The 25467-nt window shown below is 58.1% G+C and overlaps 1 protein-coding gene across 2 annotated transcripts in view; it reads left to right on the forward strand.

Moving 5' to 3' along the window:
• The first annotated feature begins 583 nt into the window (after positions 1-583).
• The window catches only part of ST3GAL1 (ST3 beta-galactoside alpha-2,3-sialyltransferase 1), a 73621-nt gene continuing 48737 nt past the window's right edge, over positions 584-25467 (forward strand). The window contains exons 1-2 of one of the 2 annotated variants that reach the window (XM_075549229.1): positions 584-882; positions 20842-20978. The gene's annotated coding sequence lies outside the window, so the exon portion shown is untranslated. The remainder of the gene's footprint in view (positions 883-20841; positions 20979-25467) is intronic. The other variant, XM_075549230.1, reaches the window with a different exon arrangement.

Genomic DNA, 25467 nt, shown 5'->3' on the forward strand with positions numbered 1-25467 from the left:
AGAGCTGTAAGCCAGCCCCTCACCCCTGGCCATGCCTGGGCTGGCTGCCCTCCGCTGTCCTGGCGCGAGGCTGGCAGAGCGAGGTAGCAGCGGGCCGGCCAAGGCCAGGGCCAAGGCCAAGGCCAGGCTGCAGCCCGAGTCCAGACTCCAACAGGCCGCCGCGCCCTCCCCACCCGGAGCCCCCGACCCCTGGACAAAGTTGCAGGCTCTGGGCATCGCTGGCACGGGGATCGGCCCTGCGCAGGCGGGCATCGCCTGGTCCTCTGGGGGCGCTGGGCTCCCGGGCCTCCGGGCCAGCAGGCCGCCCTGCCCAGCCCAGCCCCGCCGGGCGGCGGCGATCCCCGCGGAGCTCCTCCCGCCGCGGCCAGTCCCCGCGCCGCCCCGCGCGTCCCCGCCGGGCCTGCCTGCGCTCCACGTGGCTCGGCCGCGCCGGTTCGGCTGGGCTCGCGGGGAGACGGCGCCCCGAAGCCGGGCCGGGCCGGGCCGGGCCGGGCCGGGCCGCGGCGGCGGGCCCGGGGGCGGGCGCTGGGCGGAGGAAGAGGAGGGCCCCGCGGAGGCTCGGCCCCGTCCGGCGCCCCGCCCGCCGCTCGCCCGCCCGCGCTCCCGTTACACCCGGGGGCCGGGGCTCGGAGGCCGCTCCCCGCCTGCCCCCGCCCCGCCGCCCGGTCCCCACGATGCCAGACAGTTTCGACACTTTGCAAAGACAAAGAGCCCGGGAGCGGAGCGAGAGGGAGCAGGGCGGCGAGGAAGAGGAGGAGAGAGGGAAGGAAGAAGAGCCGTGAGCGGGGACGGGGACGCGCGATCGGGACACCCCGCTTTCTTCTCCCCGGCAGGCACCTCCCCTCCGCAGAACCCAGGAAACTCCAGCGTCCCTCCCTTGCGGTGAGTGGGGGCTCGAGCCGAGGCTGGCGTGGGGGACCCGGGCGCGGGGGGGCCGGGGCTGTGCCCGCCGGAGTTGGGGCCGGGGCAGTTCGGTGCGCGCTCTCCGATTGGAGGGGCGATGGCCCGTACTCGCCCACAGAAGTGGTGGGGAGGGGTCTGGGGAGGCGTGACACTGGGGGCGGCGTCGAAGACCCCCGACCCCCAGGCTAAGAGGAAAGCACGTGCAGGCAGACCCTCCTGCTGCCGCCGCGGCGACCACCTGGGTCTTGGGAAGAGGATGGGGACCGAACTGGAGGCTCGGGCTCGGGCGCCTCGCTCACTCCTGGGAGGCTCCCCGGAGCGGCAGAGCGCCGGCCGGGGTCGGGGTGGCAGTCCCCGGCGACATTGCGCCCTGCGCCAGGCTGGGCTCTCCCGGGGCCGCGCAGGGCGGAGCAGCCTTCCGGACTAGGAGGGGCCCCCGCGGCCGGCGGGGCGCGAGCGCGCGACGAGGTCCCGGGCCGGATGCAGCGGGGACGCCCCGTACCCCGCTGGTGACCCTGGGCACCGGCCGTGGGGCTGAACCCGGGTCGAGCCTCCAAAATCCGCTGCGAGCCGGCGCGACCCCGAGAAGTGACATTCCGCCTCCTGGCCGCCGCCTGCCCGCGCCGTTCTGGGTCGCGGGGAGAAGTTGAGCCCAGGACGGGACACCGGCACGCGACGCGTTGTTGGGCAAGTGGGGGGCTCCGGAGGGGCGGGAGCGGGGCACGCGTGGGGGGCGCGGGCGGCCGCTCGGCGCGCGGAGCCCGGCCCAGCTCCGTTAGGCGCCGCGGCGGCTGCGAAATCATCTGACAAAGTTGGTAACTTGTCTGCCGCGCCGGGGCTGTGACCCTGTTGGGAGCGCACGGCCCGGGAGCGGGGCGCGGGGGTGCCGGCACTGGCCTGGGCTCCGCCGGACGCGAAGGGGACCCCCACCGTGCTGGAGACTGGGAGCGGGACCCTGCGGACCGAGCGGGCTGCGATGGAGCCGCGGGGTGGGGCTGCCCCGCGGCGGGGCAGCGAGAGACCCGGGCGCGCCACGGCCTGCTCCACGAGTGTCCGATTCGCGGGCTCGCGCCCTGGCCTGGGGGAGCCTGGAGTCTGTCTTCACGCATACTGGAGGGACCTGGCGAGGGGGTCCCAGCTGGCGCCCGAGCCACGTGGTGTTGGGTGGGGGCGGGGGCGCTGCGAGGGGACACACGTGCGTGTTCCTTGTAGTCCATGAGGGCGTGGGGGCTGCCGTGGTCACTGAGGTTCGGGGGGGAGACAGCGGTGACTGAGGGCATGACCTCCTGGTCGCCTGCAGGAATCCTGCGCTTTCCTTTCAAGGCTCTCCACCCTGTGTGCAGAGATGAAAACAGGCAGTCCCCTCCGCTGTGCTGAGCATGTGCGCGTGTGTGCTGGCCTGTGGAGGAAACGGTGCATCCATACGGTCTCACTGAGCACACAGTAGGTGCTTAAACTGTGTTTGCAGAAAACACCACTGGGATAGAAGGTGGTTGGAGGCCCCAGAAGTCCCCTTCCGGTTGCCATTTTGATTGTTGAATAAAAATTCATCTGCCTAATGAAGACTTTTTCTGGACATGTGTTGAGGACTTACAATGTGTCCGGCCGGAAACTGGGCTGGTTCCTGGAAGCTGCAGGCCGAGTTCCCTGGATTTCCCTGCACGGCCTGACAACCTCCCCTCCTCTTGGAATTGATGAAATGCACTGCCCTCTGCTGGCCTCTCTGGGAACTGCGGCCTGGCTGCATGGCGGCCAAGAGGCACCAACTGCAGGGCGCCTGGGGACCCTGGCTGCACCTCCACGTCACTTTCAGCCCCTTAAACTATTGTCCCTTCAAAAAGTCCCCTGGATGGCTGGAAGGTCAGTTCACTCTTCTGTGCACCCTGGACCGGCTCAGGTCTGGGTGCAGGTTGGTGGTGTGAGGTACCGTGGAGTCCATGCCAACCCCTAGTGACCCCATAGGACGAAACACTGCCCCGTCCTGCAGGATCCTCACATCGTTCCCATGGCCGAGCCCTTTGTCGCGGTCTCTGTGTCCTTCCATCTCGCTGAGGGCCTTCCTCTCTATTGCTGCCCCTCTACTTGACCAAGCACGCTGTCCTTCTTCAGGGACTGGTCTCTCCTGACGACATGCCCAAAGCACTTGAGATGAAGTCTCATCATCCTTGCCTCTTAGGAGCACTCTGGTTGTACTTCTGCCAAGACACTTTTGTCCTTTTAGCGTCTATCTTGCAGGGTGGAAGACTCCTTAGCATTCTCCATCCTGTTCTCTCCCATTGGGCACCCGTCTGGATCATTCAGAGCCTCCGTCTGCCTCTCTGTAGGATGGGGTGATGACCAAGCAGTTAGCAGTTGCTACGGAGTCGGTTCCCTGCAGACTCACGGAGAATCCTGTGTGTGTCAGGCTAGAACTGAACTCCGTGGGCTCTTCACGAAGAGTACCCACCAGCACCCCTTGAAGTCTGGGACGAGAGCTCTGGCCCCAGTGAGGTGGGTGGGCAGCAAGGGGGTCTTTAAGGTCCTAGATCTGGGACACAGCTGCACTTGGTCTCCTACCTGGTCTCTGTCTCCTCTATCAGGCAGCCACTACGCCCACCCCCACTGCCACCCTCCATGCCAAGAGAGTACTCTGGACTGGTCTGCTAGGTTGGGGGCCTCTTGAGCCCCCTGCTCAGTTAACTGGCTTAGGTGGGTTCTTGTGTTACTCGGAGGCTGTCTTTCACCCCTGTGGGATTGTTACCTTCACCACATGCAGGCCCCTCCAACCCGGGGAGAGCAACCCAGGAACCAAATAAATAAACCCATCACTGCACTGCTCCCAGCGAGCTGCGTGCACGCACATTCCACAGACGGATGGAAGAGTGGATCGGGCACAGAGAATTCTAGAATTAGCCTTACATTTTAAAACAAGAAGTGGGAAAAAAAGCCCATGCGACTCTGTGCTGACTCTGCTCGCCGGTGTTTTCAGGGGCTCTAATTTGGCAGAATCTTGTCTTGGAAAAAGTACAAATGGGCTCCCCAAAAGCAAGGTGGGCGAGACCTAGTCTCATGCAGGTTGGACGTGTTAACAGGAGGAGACCAGTCCCTGGAGAAGGACATGCTTAGAAAAGTAGGAGGTTGTAAAAAGAAAAGGGGAAGACCTTCGAGGTGTGTTGGGGGTGCGGGGGTCCCCAACAGTTGAATGGGTCTTTAGGAGCAACTTTGTGATTGTAGAGAGTGATTAAGACAGACAGCAGGGCACAGGGCCTCCTCATCCCCATGTCAGGCCTGAGAGAGTGAGCATATTTTTCCAATGGGTCTATGTCACGTGGCTTACAGATCTTTCAAAAGGCATGCATGTCATCCAGCAAACATTACATGGTGTGGCAGTTAAATACCGTATATACTTGAGTATAAGCCGATCCAAATATCAGCCAAGGCACCTAATGCTACCACTAAAACCACATTAAAAATGTGCTGGAAAAATTCAGCTCATCCTCAAGCATATATGGTAATCTCTTGTCAACTTGAGTGAAGGGGTGGAGTCTAGCCTGTCAATCAGGTCGCAGTTTGATGACCTCATTTGGAGGCGCCAAGGAGGTAAATAGCTCACTGGAGGCCAGATCCTCTGTCGCTGCCTCCCCTTTTCTGCTAAAGGACGCATGTGGAGACCCACATAGGCATTAAGCTGCTTCCACCACCATTGGATCCACAAGACCTACCCACCAGCCTGTGATCTTCCTGCATTCAGCCTCATTGCATGGCTGCACGAGTCTAAAGAGGAATGTATGGACAAGTATCGGATATATGGGCAAATATCGGACTTACGGATTTGATCTGGGATTTTTCTCAGTGTACAATTAGCTGCTCTTTGATATAAAGCTCTTTCTTTATATCACATGAGTGCCTACGAATTTGCTTCTTTAGTCTACCCAGAGGAACACACACAATGGGTAACATCATCACAACCTAATAAACAAGCAGTGAGGTGAAGCATCATCTTGATCCAGTGCTGGTGGACCTCAACCCCCCAAACCCGCCCCAGGGGTTTGCTGCATTTTTCGCTGGGCGGGCTATAGAACTTGATCGATCTTATCTCCAGACAACTTCCACGCACAAGATGCAAGATGCCAGATTCAAGAATGATTCCTCTTACAAGGTAGCTCCTCTATGACAGTTCCTTTATGGGGGGGTTATTGGAGGGACTGTGTCCGTCATGAGAACATGTATTGAGATTTATTTATAGCTAGCTCATCACCGTGAGGGCCTTCCTCCACGGGGTCAGCTTTCCAGACCCGTAACTAAACCTAGAGCATGTGGCGGCATGACTTTCTCCTCCAGTCCCTGAGGGTGCCGCAGAGATGGGTGGCACCGTGGTGACCACAGGGGCTCAAACATAGCTAGGGGTGTGAGCACAGCGCGACATGGGCAGCGTGTCCTTGTTCTGTGGTGCAGGATAGGGTTCCTGTGAGTCGGGACCATTTTGCTGGCATCTAACGATTCTAAAAATCCGTGTGGAAGTAGCTCGCTGGGCCTGTCTCTGAGGCACCGCAGGTGGATTCACTTACCAAGGGCTTGGACACCCAGGGACCTTTCACAGCTGTGTTTGTAATAGCGTCTCCCCCAGCGCCGGGAGCTGGGAGCTCACTCCTATTTGAGGACCCCAGGTTTTGGAGGATCACCCCACCCCACCCCAGAGAGAGAGCTTGCCTTCTAGCCCTGGCACCAAATCTCCAGCTGTGGGCGTCTGCTGACGAGCTCTGAGTTATCAGAGCCCCTCTTTGGTCAGGCTGCCGCACCTCACTTCCCTGTGTTCCCGCTCAGCCCTCGGGCCCTCCTGCAGGACAGAGGCCTCTCCACGGTCAGCCACAGACCACTTCCAGGCCAATCAGCACCCACGCTCCCCAGGGCTGAGGCCCCGCTGGTCTAGCAGCCCTCACCCGTGAGAGAGATTCCAGAAGTCAGAGATGGCCCCGAACAGGGGCCAGCGAACATCTGAGGCGGAAGAGCCAGTCCTGCCCCGTCACAGCAAGCTAAACATGATCCGGGCACCATGCAGACATTTTCACAAACGCACGAGAGCACCCTGATGCAAGTAGGGCCCTTTAACATGTTTACAAATGAAACGACGGCTGTTCAGCCAGACCGACAGAGCCACGCCAGGCTCGGCAAGCTGCGCTTTGCCGAAGCATGCTCTGAAAGGTTCCGGCTCTGGGGTCTGAGGTCGGACCTGCAGGGGTTCCCAAGGGGTGCCTGTAGCCCAGGGAAACCGCCTCCACTGACCATCAAAGTGCTGTGTCTCTCCCCCGCCCGAGAGCTCCCCGTGGCCTGAGAGAACCTGGTGGTCTGTCCCACCCTGTTACCGCAGAAATGCTGAGGCCAGAGGGGACCGCGCTGGCCAGAGGGCCTGTGTCGCCCACTCCCGGTGGGTTAGCCCTCTCTGTGCCTCCCCCAGCCTCACACGCTTTCACCCACCCCCAAGTCTCTCTCCCCGTGTGGGAGGAGCCGACGTGTTGGGGCGTGCTTGGAGATGCTGGGGTTGTCGTGTGGGTTTGTGGGTTGGATGGTCTGGGGCCCCACGGAGCTAAGGTTTATTCTAAAACCAAACCCACAGCCACCGACGTGACCTTCCATGACGCTCCCACGGAGGGTTCTGGAGGCCTTAGGACAGCTTCGTCGTGCTTCCCGGAGAGCGGAGAACGCAGGCTCGCAGCCATTGAGAGCCTTTTGACTCACCGAGACACTGTCCTTCAGGGAGGAACAACCCCTGTGGTTTCCCACCCTGTCAATCTTAGGGGAGTCGAAACCCTCACCTTTCTCCCTCAGAGCGTCTGGTGGATTCAAACTGCCGGCCTTGAAGTGAGCAGCCTTCTGCAGCACCCTTAGGCCACCAGGGCTCCAGACCCTGTGAAAGGTGTCAAAGAGCAAGTCTGAAGGCCACGGTGAGGCTGAAGCGAGCCGCAGCGTTTCAGATGCTCCCGTGCGGGCGCGAGCGGACCGTGGAGAAGGAGGAGCCGAGAAGTGACGTCTGCGCTGTGCGGTTGCTGCTGGAGAGGGCCAGGACGGCCCGAGAGCAAACCAGTCTGTCTTGGGAGGGCTCCTTCGAGGTGAGGGTGGGGAGACTCTGTCTCGCCCTTCGTGCACGCCCTGGGGGAAGCAATCCCTGGAGAAGGACATCGTGCCTGCTGGAGCAGGTCAGTGACAAGTAGGAAGTCGCCAACCAGGTGGTGACGACACAGCGGCTGCAATGACAGACTCAGAGACAATGGCCGTGAGGGGTCGCCGGGCGGGTGGGCCGCGTTCCCTCCCTCTGGCCGTGGCTAGGTCCCCGTCAGTGGGAACTGAGTTGGTGGCAGCTGGCAGCAACTCGTGGAAAGCTTTGTGGTAATAACCCGGCCCGTGGTGGTCTGGGGCTGGTGCTACTCGGTAACACATGCGGTGGAAGGTGGCAGGAGGGCAATTCGATGGGCCGTTCTCAGCACCCCGCTGTTGGTGGAGCCGAGAGAGGGACGGACATGTGACCCCCGTCTTCCCTCGCTCACGGCGCTGGCCTGGTGGGTCGTGGGGAGCATGGTGCGTGGGGGCTGTCCCGGAATAGAAGTAGGCCCACTGTGGGATAGCATTCCTAGGGCCATACGAGCTGGACTCGACTCTGGGAGCAGGCTTTGTGGTTTAGGGACAGCATGGAGGCACCTTGAGGTGACGGATTCAATGAGCAGTGCGGGCATTCTTCTGAGTGGACTGCAGGAGTGCAAAGGGGTGTTCTGGGATGTCTGAGGGGGGCGGCGTGAAGGTCAGCCACAGGACCGTGACCTGGGTACAAGAGGGCAGTGGTGGAGTCAATCAGAGCTACACCATCGTCCTGATTCTGATGAAATGGGAGCTGGCCATCTGAGGGGGGACATCCAGGGCTTTGGCATTCGCCACCTGCAGGGTGACCCTCACTTGCGTTTGTGTCAGGGGGTGGAGCTGGCACTCAGCCCCAGGATAGATCTCTCAACACGACGGCCCTGCCAGGTCAGGGTGACTGTGTGTGCGTGCACGAGTGGCTGCTGTCATTTCCAAAGGAGCTTAGATGCTTCACTTCAGGCTCGGCAAACTTGAGATGGAAGAGCCCCATCCTGTCCCTCCCAATAGCTTGAAAAAGATTCGAGAGCCAGAAATGTATTTCTACCAACAAATGAGATCGCTGTGATCTGAGGAATCCCACCCTTTAAACATTTCCCATTCGCCTTCAGAGTCCCATGGGTGAGCTGCAGTTTCCCGGCCCATGGGACAGACAGTCAACCACTGGACAAAGGGGAGGCGGTTCAGATGCCCCCAGAGGTGCCAGCAGGGCTGTGTCAGGAGTCCTGGCCATAGACGTCCTGGTCACATTCAGGTCTAAAGACACACAGGTGTTGGAAGACCCAGGATGGGAAACTGAGTCAACATGCCCCAAGGGCCACTTCTGACTCCCTCCTGCTTCTCAATGGAGGAGAATCCAACCATGCGTGAGCCCAGGGCTCGGACAGGCCCCTGCCTGCCAACTCTCTCCAATGACACTGGGCTTCTCCTGGGTCCCACAGTCCCTTGCAATGGAACCACAATAGCTAGTACTCAGGATTGAGGGGGTTTAAGAGGGAAGCTAACAAGTTACCACGATTAGGAAACATTAAGGATCAGCCATTCGCCCACAGCAATGCCTGTTCTCCAAGTCTCTCTCCCGGACCTCACCCTCACAGCCACGTGATCCATTGGCTTCTGGTCTCCATGGGCCAGGAAACCTGGCCACCGCTCTGCCCACAGTCTCCTTGCCTCAGCCTCTGGTCTGGGCCTGACCCCTGGAACCTCTCTGTTCTTGTCTCCTCCGCCGCAGGCTGGTAACACTTCTTCCTCGAAGGCCCCTGGGTCCTCTCTCTGCCCATTATTGAGGTCGCTCTCTTCTCTGGAAGTGTGTTTTTTGTCTCTCCACAGACCATACCCACAAGGGTGGTGACTGGGCTCTCACCCTCTAGTTCAGTGGGGACTCAGAATACATCCTACGCTAATCCTGCTACTAACATACAGAGAACGCTCCCCTAATGGGATTAGAACCTCAGGCACAGAGGCTAGAATTTACAGTGCACCGCCAAAGGGCTTATGGCTGGCAGGGCTGTATTTGTGGAGTCACACCCCAGAAGCCAGGCCCTGGCCCAGCCTGAGTTTTAGCCTGTTGTGCTCCACGGTTGTACTGTCGCTCGGTGCCCAAGCTGGCTCCGACTCACGTTCAGCAGAACGAAGCACCACCTGGCCTGGAGGCCCCGTTGTTGGAGCCCATCTTTGCAGCCACGGCGCCAGTCCTTCTTGGGGACGGACTTCCTCTTTCACGTTCACTGCCTCCTCTACTGCTCTATGTGACCAAGCATGGTATCCTTCCCCAGGGTCTGCCATCACCCCCATTCCAACTCACAGCCACCCTACAGGACAGAATAGAACTGCTGGCCGTGTGGTCAGCTGCCCAGCACCTAGCCCACTGTGCCACCGGACCACCAGCATTTGAATATTCTGTGTCCAAAGATTATTTCCTCCTATTAGTTCCGCGATCTTTGGGCTCTTTCTTTTGAGTGTGTGTGTGTGTGTGTGTGTGTGTGTGTGTGTGTGTGTGTGTGTGAAGGGGCTTCAAAGGTTCATAAGAAGATGGAATTTTTCCTTTGACTTTGTTGAAGCCTCCTTAACATCTATGTACATATGTGTGTATGTATGTGTGTGTATGTATGTATGTGTGGTCTATCTACCTACCTATCGATCCCCAAATAAAATGCCAATCCCCTCTCCACAATAAGTGAAATCTGTACAGCATGTGCAGCCTCCCTGGGGGAGAGGTTGGTGAGAACTTCGTCTCACTTATTTGCACACGTCATCAGGAAAGAGACAGCACGCTTAGGCGAGGGTCCGTGGACATGACCGAAGGTACCCACCCAGTGGCTCCGACCACGGGCTCAGACGTGGTCAGGACCGTGTGGATGGCGCAGGACTGGGCAGCATTTTCTCTCTGCTGCAGACGGGTCTCTGAGAGCCGGAGCCGACTGGAGAGCACACAGCAACTCCGAACTCATGCTCACTGCCAGTCCGACGACACCCAACTCATCGAGACCCCGTAGGATGAGGTGGAACTGCCCCTGTGATGTTTCCAAGGCTGTAACTCCTCGCAGGAGTAGAAAGCCCATCTTTCTCCCCGGGAGTGGCTGGTGGTTTCGAACATCTGACCTTGTGGTTAGCAGACCAGCACTTAACCCCTGCACCACCAGGGATTCATTGACAACACAGCAGGTTTGCAATTGAGATCTGTGACACAATATTGCTCACGGTGCACACCCTTCTGTTGGATGATGGGCGTCGATCGAATTCTGAGAGTCCCAGGGGATTGAAGATGGTGAGCCCAGGGTGGTGGGTGTGGCTGGAGCAGGACTGGGAGTGGACGGTGGGGGGTGGGGGAGGACAGAGTTTGATGTCAGACTTGTCACCTTGCCGAACTTTCTAGATGGGTTCCTGGAAACAACCTGTAAACAGTCAAGCGGGGATGGGTGGGGGCTGCAAGGGTTTCATACCTGGTCCTCCAAAAACGAGCTGGGTGGGAGCAGGGTGGAGGGAGAAGGCCCCTTCTCTTGGCCAGCAGGGTCAGCCCCCGTTTCCTCTCTGATCACCCTCATGGTGATGGATTGAGAACTGTTCCCTCAAGATAAGCTCTCTCCTCTGGTCTCATTTCTTCCCCCTCCCTCCCTCCCTCCCTCCCTCCCCACCGCTCTCGGCTTCAGCAGCAGAAATGTATTGTCCCTATTTCCTCATAGTTTGCCCTGTGCAGAAATAGGATCTTGCTTCCCTCTCCCTCCGTCCCTTCTCTGGGCCCCTTCCCTCCTTCCCCACTTTTCTTTTCCATCCCCCCTTCTCAATCTCCTTCCCAGCTCAGCCCCCCACTCCCTCCCCACTTTTCCCACCAGGTTGTGGAGACAGAACATCTCACTCAGAGTCTAGGTGGTGTCGGTTCTGCCCTGTGGGCATCCCTGCCTTTCCTCTCTGGTCTTTGCCTGCTATTTCCAATGACTCCCAGTGCAAACAGGGGGAGGGGGCAGTCCAACCTGCCCAGGGAGCAGAAGAGCACCAGGGATGGGGGCTGCAGGAGAGAATGGGCCATTCAGCTAGCCAAGCTTTCAGTAAATGCCTGCCCCTAGGACCCGCCCACTTGGTGGCACAGTGACCGGTGGTACGCACAGTGAGTAGGTGGGCTGGATGAGTAGCCCAAAGGCTGGCACCTTGGAAGACCTTGCAGGTGGTCTGATCCTGCAACCTCTGTGGCAGATCGACGCCGCGCTCACCGGGCTGCCACGGGTGGGAATGGCTCCGTGACAACACACCACACCCAGGGGACTGACTTGCCCATCCACCTCCACCCCTCTGCCGTGTCCAGACATGCGACGTCACTGCCAGGAAGGCTTTCATCCCCCCTCCCATGGCGTAAGCGTGTCTTGGTCCAACCCTGTCCTCCCCGGGCAGGGTCAGGGGGGATAAGGTGGAGGCAGTATGTGGGTGTGGGCTTGGGCATCTCCCCCAGGAGCCTGGGGGCTCAGAGGAGCTGTTCAGACTCAGAAATGGAAGGAAGACTTGATTTCACTCATTCATTGTTAATGTGAAGGCACACCATGCCCCGTGGAGTTAGCACTGGACTCCTGACCAAGCGGTTGGGAGTTCAAAGGCACCACCTGCTCTGTAAAGATCGACAGCCTTGGAAACCCACAGGGGCCATTCTCCTCAGGCCTGCAGAGTCGCCGTGAGTCAGCATCCACTCGGCAGCCGTGGATTTGTGTTTGGAACCAACTCCGCTCTCTGCTGTGGACTTGACACTGACTTACAGGACAGGGTAGAACGGCCCCTGTGGGACTGTAATTGTTTCTGGGAGTAGAAAGCCCTGTCTTCCTCCCGCAGAGCCGCTGGTGGTTTTGAACTGCACACCATGAGGATCACAGCCCGAGGTATAACCACCACGCCACCAGGTACTGAGTTTGGCATGGTTGGTGTGGAATTAGAATTTGGAAAGGTTTCAGGGTTTGTACTTAGAACCTTGGTCTCCGGTGTGTGGGCCAGCTGCTGGTCCTCCTGGAAGGAAAGAGGGGCCAGTGGACCCCTCCACCCCTACCCCCACCCCAGCTTGGTCTTTGGTGGGGCTAATGTGCCTGAGGGTTCCAGACGGTACCTGGTGCCCTGGGCGAGTGCTCTTTCTCTCCTGTGCCGTCTTGTGAGTCGGTGGAAGTCTGCAGAGCAATTCTGCCTTTCCATGCAGCCCTTCAGACCCACGGTGGTCACATCTTACAACATCCCGCTTCCCCTCTCGGTTTCCTGCTTGCCTCCCTTCCTGCCTTCTGAGCGTCACCCTGCGGCACACGCCCCCTTCCTTTCATCCCATGGGTGGATTGCTCCAGGGAGTGCAGTCTTCTCCCTGGTGGTGGCATTGACCTTGTGAGCCTGCCTGTGAGTTGGCTGAAAGTAAAACTGCGGGTGAGAACAGGTCCCGCCTGAAGCCCGTCGAAGGGCCATGGCCTTGAGGGTCCACCCGTCTTTGCCAGAGCTGTAAGCCTGGTCTCTTTTAGTCTTTTGAGTTTTGTTCCACATTTGCCTCCCATTCTATCCCAGGCCTCCGTTCAGGGTGGTCATCTGTGGTGGCTGGGCACCACCTAGTTCTTCCGGTGCAGGCTCATGGAACGTGGGGTCCACACAGTCCAGTCGCCCTGTGGACCCTATGTTGCCTTGTACCATGGAGACTGCCTCCACGCTTCTTGGCTCTGGATGGGGAGAGGTCAGTACTTGCACCAGGATGGCCGTCCCTGAGCCTGTAAGACCCCAGTCACCCCACTCACCAAGGTCGGGCAGAGAACATTGTCTCTGCGGAGATGCAATGGGGCTTTTATGATCCTAGCTGCCGACCAGTCTGTCTGACTCATGGCACTTCCTCGTGCGGGTTCCAGGCTGTGACCTCTCCGACACAGGGGCCAGTGGTCCAGGAGTAGTCCAGTGCTTCACTGTCGGCACCACCAGGGATCTTTGGAACAACACTGACTAGCCCCTCCTGGCTGGCCTGCCATGGCCTGCTCTTCCCGTGCATCATCATATAGCTGATTCTCACACCTGGAAGGTCAGTCACTTGGATCAAACCCCACAGCATGGGGAGCCAAGGACCAAGTAGTTGGACAACTCGCCAAAGACCCAGTGAGCCACCTGCCAGCTCACTGCCTAATGCGTGTGGCCAGTAGGTCCAGGGAGGCACTGTCTCTCCATCTCTTTGTCATCCTCAGCCTTGTTCCCACGCTACCGATGAGGTATCCAGGCTTGGAAAGGCACAAGGTCACAGTTGGGGGAAGAGGAGTGGGGACCGACTCCAGGCTGCCGTGCTGGGTATCGGGGTCCCACGCCGGAGCTGAGGGCAGAGGGGAGTGGAACATAGTCCTTCGGGGCTGTGTTATCAGTTCTTGTCCCTGCAGAGCTGGGGGTGATGAGAGCAGAGGGTGGAGTGGGGTGAGCTTCTGGTGCGTGATGAGGCCCATCCACAGGGGGAACTTGGGGTTGATGGGGTGCCTTCGAGCTCATGTCAGCCCTTGGATGAGCTGAGGATGCAGCGGAGTGGGGAGCCCGTGGGCAGGCATGTTGGGCTTTGGCGCTGATGGCAGGCCCTGGCTTTGCCAGGTGCTTCGGCCAGTTCCTAACCACGTGGCCTTGAGGCAATCGCTGAACCCCTTGGAGCCTCCATGTCCACATCACACCAGCCACAGAGGGACCCTGTGAGGATTGAAGGGACCGGTGTACATGAAATCGTTCCCGCGGGCTTCCCCATGCACCCCACACTCGATCCGGAGAGCAGTTTCCTTTCTATTGTCTTGAACACACACACTGCACAGCGCCTGTCGAGTCAACAACTTCTGCACCCACAGTTCTTTTGATGCGGCTGATGAGGCTGTCAAGTTGATGGGAGCTGTTGGTACGTAAGGATCCTATCTCTCCGGGGAACTCCCCCGCAACCTCAGCCTTTAGGGCCCAAATGAAAACACCCCTTCATTAGAAGGGGCTCAGAAGGTGGAGCCCACCCCCGGGAGGAAGGCTACCAGCCCAGCCAACGCCCATCCTTCCTGCGCAGAGTTCCGTTCTGTTTCATTTTCGCCACGGCCAGACCAGCTTCCCCCGCCCTGGGCCCCACAAGGGAGCAGGGTACAGCCCTCAGCTTCCTGCATCTCTAGCCCAGACCCACCCAAACTCAAAGCCAGTGCCATATAAACAATTCCGACTCATAACGAACCCACAGAGCAGGAGAAGACTGCCCCGGTGCCTTTCGGAGATTGCCAACCCTTTGTGGGGCTAGAGGCCTCATCTTTCTCCAGCAGAGAGGCAGGTGGTTTGGAACTGCCTACCCTGTGGTCAACATGTAGCCCATTCTGCCACCAGGGCTCCGTGGGCCCAGAGCCCTAGCTGTGCCAAGTGGTCCCAACACCCAGGATCTCTGGACCCCTGAACCCCCGCTCCAGCTAGTCAGCACAGATGCCCCTTGCTCTGTACCTGCCCACACTGCTTCCCACTCCTGGCCACCTGGCCCCATTACAAACTGTTCTGGCCAGCGAATCGGCTGAGCTCCTTGTCCCCGACCATTACCTCGTTAATGGGAATTCAGATTAGATAAGCCAGGACGCCCACTCCTTTGGCACACCGAGGTCCCTTGCTGGCTTTTCAGGCAGAGCCCAAAGTGCACGGTAGTCTGGCTGGGCCAGAGCACAGGGCTCAGACTTGGTTGCTGGTGTGGGGTCAGTGACCCGCGGCCCACCGTGCACGGGGAGCTGAGTAAACAATTCATCTGTGATTCTTTCGCGAGTCTTGGCTAGAATGTGACTTTGAGCCATTGCCTGGCTCTCCCCCAGCCTTCTTGTAACCATTGCCACGGGGTGTACTCCCTGTTTCAGAGTATAACTGTGTCCTCCAGAGTTTTCACTGACTGACCATTTGGGAGGCCGGAGGCGATCTCCAGGCCTTTCTTAGGAGCCAGTTCTAGGTGGGCTCAATCGAACTACGTTTTCATTAACCAATGGCGGCCCTAGGATGCTGCTGGCCATTAGCTCATCTGGCAAATAGTGCACACTGGCCTGCTAAGCTCATGGTGCTTGGCTCCTTTGTATTGTTTTGTTTACTCAACAAAACTTTGTTGGTATGTAATTAGCATACAGTTAATTAATGCCATACAGTACTTCAGTCTCACCGGGAAGAGCTGTCCAGTCTTCACCACAATCAGCTTTAGACATAATTTCTTCATTTGTCCTCATCGATATTAGTGCCCCAGTGCCCCCCCCCCCCTGCCAACCTCCCCATGGGACCATTAATCCAGTTACTGTCTCTGTAGATTCACCTCCTCCTGGATCCCATATACAGAAAAACATGAAAACACAAACAAGCCTCCCACCCCCAAAAAACTAACAAGAATAACAAAATAAGACAGATAAAAACCTCAGTCAAAAAGAAAGCAGAAACTATTAAAAGCCAGACTAGATTTAATGGGATCATAAGGGAGATCAGGGCAATTCACATCCCGGGTCCACGGTCAGAGGGGATTCACCAGGCCTTAAGCAGTGGGTATTTCCCCTCCACCCCATTTTTTTTTTAACTCGAAAAATCTTCAAAGTGGGTTAAAAGGAGATCACATCGTAAGATATTATATTTTGCCCTAACTACAGCATAGTCCACCATGCTAAACCAGCAGCCACAGGAAGAAGCTGGCTTTCTGCTCCTGTAAATATCCAATCTCAGAAGTCCCCCGGGGCAGTTCTAGCCTGTCCCATGGGGTCGCTGTGAGTCAGAATCGCCTCCATGGGCAGGAGTTTGGTTTGGGGGTAAGCTCCTAATAGGAACCCTGTTGCCGTCCTGGTTACCTATTGGCCTATTGGCCAGCAGTTCCAAACCACCAGCCAGACACCCTGGGAGAAAGACGGGCTTTCTGCTCCTGTTTAGAGTTGCAGTCTGGGAAATTCACAGGAGCAGCCCTACCCTGTCCTGCCGGGTCGCTGTGCGTCGGCGTGGACTCATGGCTGTGGGGTTTGGAGTTGCAGAGAGCCTCCGCCTGTATCATTTTCACTTCCAGCAGCATCCGCTGCGGGCGGGTCGTCCCAGCCAGTGACCCTACAGGACAGGGTAGGACTGCCCCGGGGGCTTCCCAGACCAGCATCTTTATGGGGAACTGATCAACGACAGAGCCACACCACGGGCGGCTTCTAACTGCTGACCCTTTCTTTGCAGCAGAGCGCTTCACTGGTGAGCCACCGAGGCTCCTTGAAGGCCCTGCAGGTCACTCGTTGAGGGATTTTCACGACACTGGTGGGCGGGAAAATTCCCTCATCTCCATCCACTCCCCCCTCCATGCCTGTGCGCAGGGCAGAGGCCGGTGCCCAGCCGGTGCTGCAGGTGTCCCCCTTGCGGTGGGCGTCAGACACGGTGGGGGGGGGGGCGAAGCTCGCGGTTTCACATTCCGACAGGAGTAGGCCCGCGTCACGAACTCCCGTTGTCAGGCCGTCAGCGCCCCACGCTGAACTGGAGGCTCACGGCTGAGCCGCGTGGCCTGTGAGTTAGAGCTCAGGGTAGCTGGTGTGTGTGGGTGTCTGTGTATGTGTGTGCTTGTATGTGGGGTGTGTGTAGAGTGTGTCTGTCTGTGTGTGAGTATGTGAGTGTGTGTACGTGTGTGCATGAGGATGCGTGTCTCTGGGGGATGTCTGCATGTGAGTGAGTGTCTCTGTATGTGTCTATGTTTGTGTGTATGTGTGTGTGTGCATGAGGATGAGTATCTCTGGGTGTGTGTCTGTGAGTATGTGTGTGTGTGTGCATGAGTGTGTGTCTCTGTGTGTGAGTGTTAGTGTGTGTGTGTGTGTGTGTAGAATGTGTCTGTGTGTGTGTACATGAGTGTGTGTCTCTGTGTGTGTGAGTGCTAGTGTGTGTGTGTGTGTGTGTAGAATGTGTCTGTGTGTGTGCATGAGGATGTGTGCCTCTGGGTGTGTCTGCATGTGAGTGAGTGTGAGTGTGTGTCTCTCTATGTGTCTATGTGAGTCTGTGTGTGCATGAGTCTGCCTGTGTCTGTGTATGAGTGAGCGTGAGGGTGTGTGGTAGGAGTGATGGGTGGGGAGAGGGGAGTCCTTGCCTTGCACTGGAAGCAAGCTTGCAGCCTGTGGGGGAGGGAGGGCAGCTGTGGGAGGCAGCCCACCAGGAAGGTGAGGAGAGAGGTCGGCTGTGGCTTTGAGGGCAGACTGTCAGCGCGAGTGCGCAGGGAGCCAGTGAGGCGAGGTGAGGCGAGGCGGGCAAGGAGCTAAGGCCCCTGTGTTTCTAGGCCCTTGTTGCAGACAGCGGGCTGATCAGCTTCTCTCTGAAGGGAAGCAAGACTCAGGGCCTCACCTCACTGCAACGGAAGGTCACAGGTGGGCACCCATCCAAATCCGTGGGGGCTCAGCCCCAGGCCCAAGGTCAGACTCCTAAACCTCATGGCCCGCCGCCTGGCACACATGGAGATCCGACCCTCTCCTGTCCAGAGCTGTCCCCACAGGTGGGTAGGGTGCAGCCACGTGTACCCCTCTCTTCCACTGACCGGCTAGTCCCCTGAGCGGGCTGCCAGAAGCAGAGCTGTTGAGTGGGCCTCTTCTCATCCCATGTCCAGAACACATGACATGAAGCACGACAACACGGATCCCTAGACATCCGCACATGGATCTGGGGGGCACAAACCCTCTGTGCTTGTCTGTTCACCACAAGGTTATGGGTTCAAAGCCAGGCAGCCACTCCTGGGGAGGGCATCTCAGTGGTTTCCGCTCTGTTCAAGGTCACAGCGAGCAAGTCCCATGGGGCTGGTCTACTCCGCAGTGCCTGGCTTGCCGGGAGTTGGAATGGCCTAATGGTTGTCAAGCCAAACCACACCCACCGCCACCGTGGGACTCTGAAGCTGTCAATCTTTACAGCGGTAGAAAGCCCCATCTCTCACCCATGGAGCGGCTGGCTGGTGGTTTCAAACTGCTGCCCTTGTGGTTAGTGGCTTAACTTGTAATCCACTAGGCCACCAGGTATCTCTTAATGACCACGTGTGGACTGTCACCTCATGGTGATTACTGATGATCTAGTGAAACGTCACATGCATGACACCCAGACTGAGTTATAGGTTCCTGCTAAATTCGAAGTCAGCCACTTCCCACCTGATGCCCAAGACTCGCCTGCCCACTCATCGCTCATTCATCACAATCATTGGGAATGCCTCCTATCAGACCCCACCCCCACAGCTCCGAGTGCCCCCGGCTCATAGCATCCCGCCTCCTATAGCCACACAATCCAAATAAAACCTGGCCTGTGCCCTCACCTCGAGGGGCTCTGTCTGGTGGGCTGGGCCTGGTGCTTAGAGATTCTTGCAGAGTAAACTCACCTCCGTTGGGTCCTTTAGGACTCATAGTGACTCTATAGGATAGGATCCTATAGTTGTAGAGGGTCCTATAGAACTGCCCCTATTGGTTTCTGAGATGGTAACTCTGGAAAGCCTCCTCTGTCTCCTTCAGAGCAGCTGGTGGTTTTGAACTGCTGACCGTGCGGTTAGCGGCCCGTCCCATAACCCACCACACCACCTCACTCTCCATGGAGTCAAAGCTGACTCACGGCGGCCCCCTGTGGGTTTTCGGAGACTAACTGTTTCCTGGAGTAGAAAACTCCTGGCATGCCCAGATCCCCTGAGAACTTAACCGCCTACCTATCAGTGCGACACACAGGGAGTGCTGGGAGGTCTGTTGGCCAAGCCTGACCTTGCTTGGGAAGGCCCTGGCCGGGACACTCTCAGCTCAGCTGTACCCGGAAGGTGGGGGGTTCGACTCTGCCCGGACAATCCTGGAAAGAAAGGCCTGGCCACCGATTCTGAACGACCATCTGCTGAGGACCTGGTCGGGCCGCCCACTGCTGCCCTGACCACAAAGGCCTCAGGAGTTGAAAGGCACCTGGACAGTAGTGGGCGTTGGTGGTTTTAACCTCGCCTGGGGGCCAGGAAAAGGCTTCTGGGAGGGGCCCTGGTATGGGAAGGGGGAGGGGTGTGGGCTGGTGCTGGGAGGGAGGGAGGGGCGGTAGTGGCGAGGCTGCCTAGGGGCCTGTGGCAGGGTGGGCTCACCCACCTTCCTGTTCCTCTCAAGCCACCAAGGCTCAGGCGTGACTTCCTGCCAAGACACTCCCCTGCAGCTGCTTTCCGTTCTGAGACGGGACCCTGCACCCTCCACCAGGGGACACGTGGGCGTATTTTCATCTAAACATCCGGCTTCCACAGCCAGCCATCTCCAAATGAACCCAGTTTAAAGTCAGCCCCAGCCTGGTTTCCTGTGTCACCGACCCGTAGGTAAACCTGGTCTCAGCGCTTCCTGGATCCTGTTGATTCTGCCTTAGGAAGAGCCCCAGAACCTCCCACCCCGGCTGCCCACAGCCCAGCCTGCATCCTGTCTCCCCGTCTCTCCGCCCATCTCCCACACTGCTCAAGAGTGGACTCTGTTATCAGCCGTACCAGCCCCCAGGAGAATGGGTGGGGTGGCCCTGTCCCCCAGCTTCCCCTGGATAAGAAACCACTCCTAGTCCCAGTGCTGGAGACCTGCAAGTGTTTATTATATCTCTGATTCTGGGGGCTGTCTGCAGGCATCTTCTGGACGGGCCACTGTCACGGTCTGCTGACCGGGAAACGGCCACATCTTCAAGTCTGGAGGCTCTGCTGGGATGTTGTTTGCCGTCCTCGGAGGCTCTCACTCCAGCCCTAGCCCCACTCACTGTCATCGAGCCCACTTAACCCGCAGCGACCCTGTGGGGCACAAGAGAACTGCCCCTGTGAGATTCCTGCGGCTGCCAATCGTTACAGGAGTCGACCCATCTTTCTGCAGAGGAGCAACTGGTGGTTGGTTTCGAACTGCTGACCTTGTGGCTAGCAGCCCAATGTCCAACCCACTAGTGCCACCAAGGCTAGCCCTGAAGATTAGAGCCTAGAACACCTGTCAGAGCAGAGAGACTGCGATCTGTGGGAGCACTGTTTGTCAGGACCCGCAGAACAGGCTACCTGGGATGTTTCCTTTGCTTTTCATACTGAGACTCACTGCCGTCAAGTTGATTTCTACGTCCCGAGACCTACATAGAGTCTCTGGGTCTCTGCGTCCTTACGGGGGCAGACAGCCTCATTTTTCTCTCCAGGAGTGACCAGTGGGTTTGAACTGCTGACCTTGCTGTGAACGCTGCTAATGCCTATTCAGGCTTCTGTTGGATAGGGGGCGTGTGAGAACCACGCTGGGCAGAGCTATGTGTTCAGCAGACAGCGTGAAGGAACCGCGGCCCATCACTGCAGCGATCTGTCCGCCTGGGGGGTTCAGAGGAAGGTTGGGGGCCAGGCAGAACGGGGGTGTCTTTCTGTGGTAACACTGGTAACCAGTACGGCTGGCCGCCTGTGGGATTGTCTAAGGAGCCTGGTGGCGTCCGTCGTGCACTGCACCCGGGCTATGCTCCTTAGGAGACAGCAGGGCCGTTCTACTCCTGGAAGAGTCACAGCCTCCGACACCCTCGGGGGCAGTTCCGCCCTGTCAGGCAGGGTCCCTATGAGTCAGCATTGACTGGTGGCAGTAAGTTTGTTTTTGTTTCTGCCCACTGTTAGCTGGTTTTGTTTCGTTTCTAAATAAGTCCAGTCTTTTTGTAAACATCTGAGAATAAGAGCATTAGCAAATGATGAGCTCTTGCCTCTGGTTCGGAGGACTGACCCTAACTCCTATGGCGGTCCAAAGATGGTTGTAAGGTAACCCTGCCCTAACCTGGGGACTCCGGTGTAAGTAGGTGGGTGGAGCAGCGGGTACGCGGGTAGATGCCTTTGAAGTTCCCGCTGTCGTCTTTAGAAGGCCGTGGAGGGGCTGAACACCACACCTGACAAAAGCCGTTCTCTCTGCCCAGACGCCAGCTGCCTGAACTGGAAATCCCACCGAGAAGCAGTCCACCTCCTCCAGGCTAGCAAGGGCAAGTGCTGCCAGGTTTCTGCCCAGTGCAGTTGCATCTGAGGACCAGGATGGACAGCCACCGAGGAGTCTGAGGTCAGTGGCCGTTTGTCTGTCCCCCCGCGAGCGGGGGTGAGTGTCGGATATGTGGTCTTGTCGGGAGAGCCGTGATACTCTGGCCGTAGAACTTGACTGAAGTGTGTTGAATATAAGGTTTGTAAGTTGAAGTCACATTTCGACTCAGACAAACCAAACTCACCCCGGTCGACTGCCTCCGTACGCCAGAGGGGAACTGCCCCATGGGGCTCCGAGGAGGCAGACATCTTTATGGGCGCCAGCAGCCTCACCCTTCACCCGCCGAGCGGCTGGTCGGTTCTGACAGCACCTTGGGTGTTGGTGGGCCAACACTTAGCCGATGCTCCTCAAATGATAAGAGCGTTCCGATTTCTTAGTGCATCCGAATCGCGGTGGAATTAAGGGTCTGGCAGGACTGGGGATCGATCATGCTGGTGGCTGGCGGAGGCAGAACTCGTATGGCGTCTGTCGTCATCTCGAGAACCATTGCACTAATGACCCACGGCCCTCGGCGTCGCCCCCAGGCTGACCTTTGGCCTCTGTGGCCTGAAACTGACCGCCTTCTTCACGACGCACAAAGCCCAAGTGTGTCTGTGCCCCCGGCAGACCGTTGCGTGAGTCACACGCTGGCTTCTCATAACCTGAACCCTGCCCGCCACCGCGCCCAATCCCACCCATGTGATGCCGTGTGCAGCAGCACGCCCACCGTCCTCACAGTGATCCTGTGCCGAGCCCACCCGTGCTGCCCGTGTCGGCCCGTCTCCTCGAGGGCCCTCCTCTTTCCCACTGCCCTTCCATTTTGCCAAGCCTGATGGCCTCTCCAGGGACTAGTCTGCTGACAACCTGTCCAAAGTATGTAAGACAAAATCTCACCACCCCTGTCTCTGAGAAGCATTCTGCCTGTACTTCTTCCAAGACAGATCTGTTTGTTCTTTGGCAGGTCAGGGTACTTGCAGTATTCTTTGCCAGCACTGTAATTCAAAGTAATGGTTCCTAGCTATATTATCTATAAGTGATCTGCACTCTAGGCCGGATAGCTACATCTGTATAACTTTCGGTGTGTGTGTATACACCTATAGACCGTATATGGACTGTACAGAGAGAGAATAAGACTGAAATCTTGACGAGAAAATGGAATTAGGCGATAATGGGATTCCCCACAAACTCTTTGCCGCCGCCCTCTTGGTGGTGTGCGTGCGTGCGTACATATGTATGTAGACATGTGTGTACGTAGATGGCTCACAGCTGCCACCGGGTTAGCTCCTGCCTTGTGGTGGTAGTGTGCTCGGTGGGGTCAGACCACTGGGAACTATGCACCAGGATTCTCCACAGCTGGTTTTTTTGGAAGGTGATCATCACCAGGCCTTTCTTCCTAGTCTGCCTTCATTCGGAAACCCTGGCAGAAAACCTGTTCCCGCCTCTCAACCGCACAGCAGCCCTACCTCCACCTGCAGAAGCGGGATGGAGCACTCAGCAGCCTGCATCTGCCCAGACTCGGACACTGAGCCCCTGCTGCCCAGCAGTGCCTTGGACCAGTGGCCCCGCCTCTTTGTGGGACCGCATGAGACACGCGTGCTGTACTAGGGCCGAGAGTAGATAAATGGGGTCGAGTCAGGGCAGATGCGGGGCGGGCTGTCCCGAGGGAGGGGAGATAAGGGGGAACGCGGCAGAATGGAAACAGAAGATGAGGCGGATGGGTCATGGGTTTAGTCTTTCAGAGCGTGCTGAGCAGCGGGGTGATGACTGAGACTCGATCCTTCTCAGAACAGCGCCAGTGTGTCCCACAGCCCGGCGCCCAGATCCTGGGAGCCCCCAGTCACCCAGCCCTCTTGACACCATGTTGGATGGGACAGGATGGGGACCTCGCAGGAGGCTCCACTCGGCCAACCAGTCAGTGTACCTGGGGGAGCCCCGAGGGCCCCCGGTAGCCCCCTCAGGGCTTGGAGCTGGTCAAGGAGGAGAAGACAGCATGGTGAAGATGGGGTAGAGACAGGGGCAAACGAGGCTTCAGCCCCAGCCCTGTGTTCTCTGCACAGGCCAACCCTCCCCCGAAGTGAGGCACTTACTCCCTGGATCCTGGATAGGAGAGGTCTCAGCTGGCAGGCAGACCGAGGCCAGGGAATTCCAGCAGGAGGATGATAAGAGGATCCTGACCTTTAGTGGACAGAAAGGGGGCCAGTGGGAGGCTGCTGGAATTTCCCTCCTTGCTGATAACCTTTCCAAGCAGAGAGCAACCGCTCAGGGCTTGGGGACAGGGGAGGGAGGGTGGGGTGGGGCTCGGAAGTACAGGGCCCTCCAAGGAGCTGGTCCTGGGTGTGGAATGGTTAGCATGCAAGACTGCAATCAGGCTGCCTCTCTGCCCTCCTCTCTCCCGCTCACTCAGCAAACACCGGCAAGCACAGAGGGGCCCAGAGAATAAACCCCACAGCTCCTTTGGGTTGGACACAAGCTGCTAGCCTCAAGGTCCACGGTTCCAATCCCCCAGCCGCTCCCCCAGAGAAAGGTAGGCTGTGTGCTTCCAGAAGCCCTCGGGAGCAGTGTTCCTCTGCCCTGGGGTCACTGTGAGCCGGGTGGAAAGGATGTCAGTGGTCTGTCTTGTAGAGGTGGACCATCTACATGACTTGTTCCCCCCAGCATGCACAAATGTGCTCCCAGCCTTGGCGAAGTGGGAAGCTTATAAAATATCGGGGGAGAGGCCCTTTAAGGGAAATAATAATAATACAAGGGCTTGTGGCACAATGGGTTAAGCGATGGACTGCTAGCTCCATGGCTGGTGGTTTGAACTCACCAGCTGCGACTCAGGAGCAAAAGAGCACGTTCATGCTCCGTGGGCCGTGTGAGGTCAAGCCCCGGGCCTTCCCTTCTGTCAGCTTGGGGAGGAGGTCCGGCTGGAGCCAGGACATTCTTCATGAGAGAATGTTACTCCGGTGATAACCGTTCCCGCCGGGCCCAAAGACCTCGGAGATAATCGTGTCCAAAGAGAGTGGCCCCCAGATGCTCAGAGTCCAGAGGGAGCCCTTAGCTTCCACTCCAGGCAGGGCCTGCTGAGATGCATGTGACATTGACAGGCCCCGGGATCACCGTGTGCCGCCACCTCCCCTGGCCCCGGGATGGAAGACAGACCCGTATCAGGCTGGGTGAGGGCCTCAGCATAGGATAGGCACTCAGTAAAAGGTGCCTGGGTAAGGTAATAAAAGTACAAAGGAACACACTGCCATTGACTCGATTCCGATTTGTAGTGACCCTATGGGATGGGTAGAGCTCCCCCTGTGGGTTTCTGAGACTGTCACTCTTCATGGGCATAGAAAGCCTCATCTTTCTCTCTCGGATTAGCCGGTGGTTTAGAACAGCTGACCTTGCAGTTACCAGCTTAATGAGTAACCCACTATGCCACCAGGATTCCTTAGGGAATCTCGTAGGCCTTGTTGGTTAGCTGGCATTGCAGATGGGGAGTAGACAGCCCCGTCTTTATTCCAGCGGAGCAGCTGGGAGTTCCCAAGGGCTCACCTTGAGGTTCCAGCCCAACCTGGTGATGACCTCATCCGGGCTCTGTAAGGTAGTATGAATGATCCTAATGGCGGGTGGCTTCTGAATTGGCCTACTCACGAAGCGGTCTGTAAACCCCCCATCCTCTGGGTCCCTGATGTGGCGGAGAGCAATCTGGGCTTCCCTGCACAGGTGCCCCCAGCTGAGGTCTCAAGACCATGGTCGTGCCCGTCATCTCTTCACTGGCACCCCTCTCACTCTCGCACGCTGTGTCGGCGATGTTGCCTTCTCAGCGGGCCCGGGCCCTGTGCCGAGTCCTGCCGGGCACTCCTGGCAGCAAGGAGGTTCTGACCATCCACACCCGGAGCAGCTTGGCTCCTCTTGCCTCAGTGTCAGCGCTGACGGCTGAGCGCTGGTCCCCAGGCTCGTAGGCAACTTGGGGTTCATACACAGACACTCAGAGAAGGGGGGCGCGTGGTCCTTAGTCGGTGGCGAGGCAATAGAGGGCCACACCTCCTACCCTGCGATTCCCCGTCGGAGCTAGTGCTTCCCCATCCCATAACTCCGTGTTTGCAAAGCAGCGGATAGTCAGAGTGTGCGCGTGCGTCAACGGCCAGAGCCCTGCCAGGCGCTGCACCCATGAACCCCAGGAGAGGACACTGCCAGCAATCACCCGGACATGGATGTGGGCTAGAAGCAGCCCTATTGCCTCAGTGGGTTAGATGTTGGATTGCTAACCACAAGGTCGGCAGCTTGAAACCGCCGGCTCCTCTGAGGGAGGTAGAGGAGGCATTCAGCTCCTAGAAAGCGTAACAGTCTCGGAGACCCACGGGGGCAGTTCTGCCCCGTCCTCGAGGGCGCTGTCAGCGGGAATCCACGTGGTCGGTGGCAGTGAACTTGGTTTGTGGACATAGAAGGTGGCGGAGCAAACTTGAGCACAGGTTTGTGCTCGGCTGCTGGCTGAAAGGCTGGAGGTTCAAGACCACCCTTCTAGAGGCGCCTCAGAAGAAAGGCCCGTCGGCCA

This window comes from Tenrec ecaudatus, chromosome 5 (genome assembly GCF_050624435.1).
Source record: "Tenrec ecaudatus isolate mTenEca1 chromosome 5, mTenEca1.hap1, whole genome shotgun sequence".
Lineage (NCBI taxonomy): Eukaryota > Metazoa > Chordata > Mammalia > Afrosoricida > Tenrecidae > Tenrec > Tenrec ecaudatus.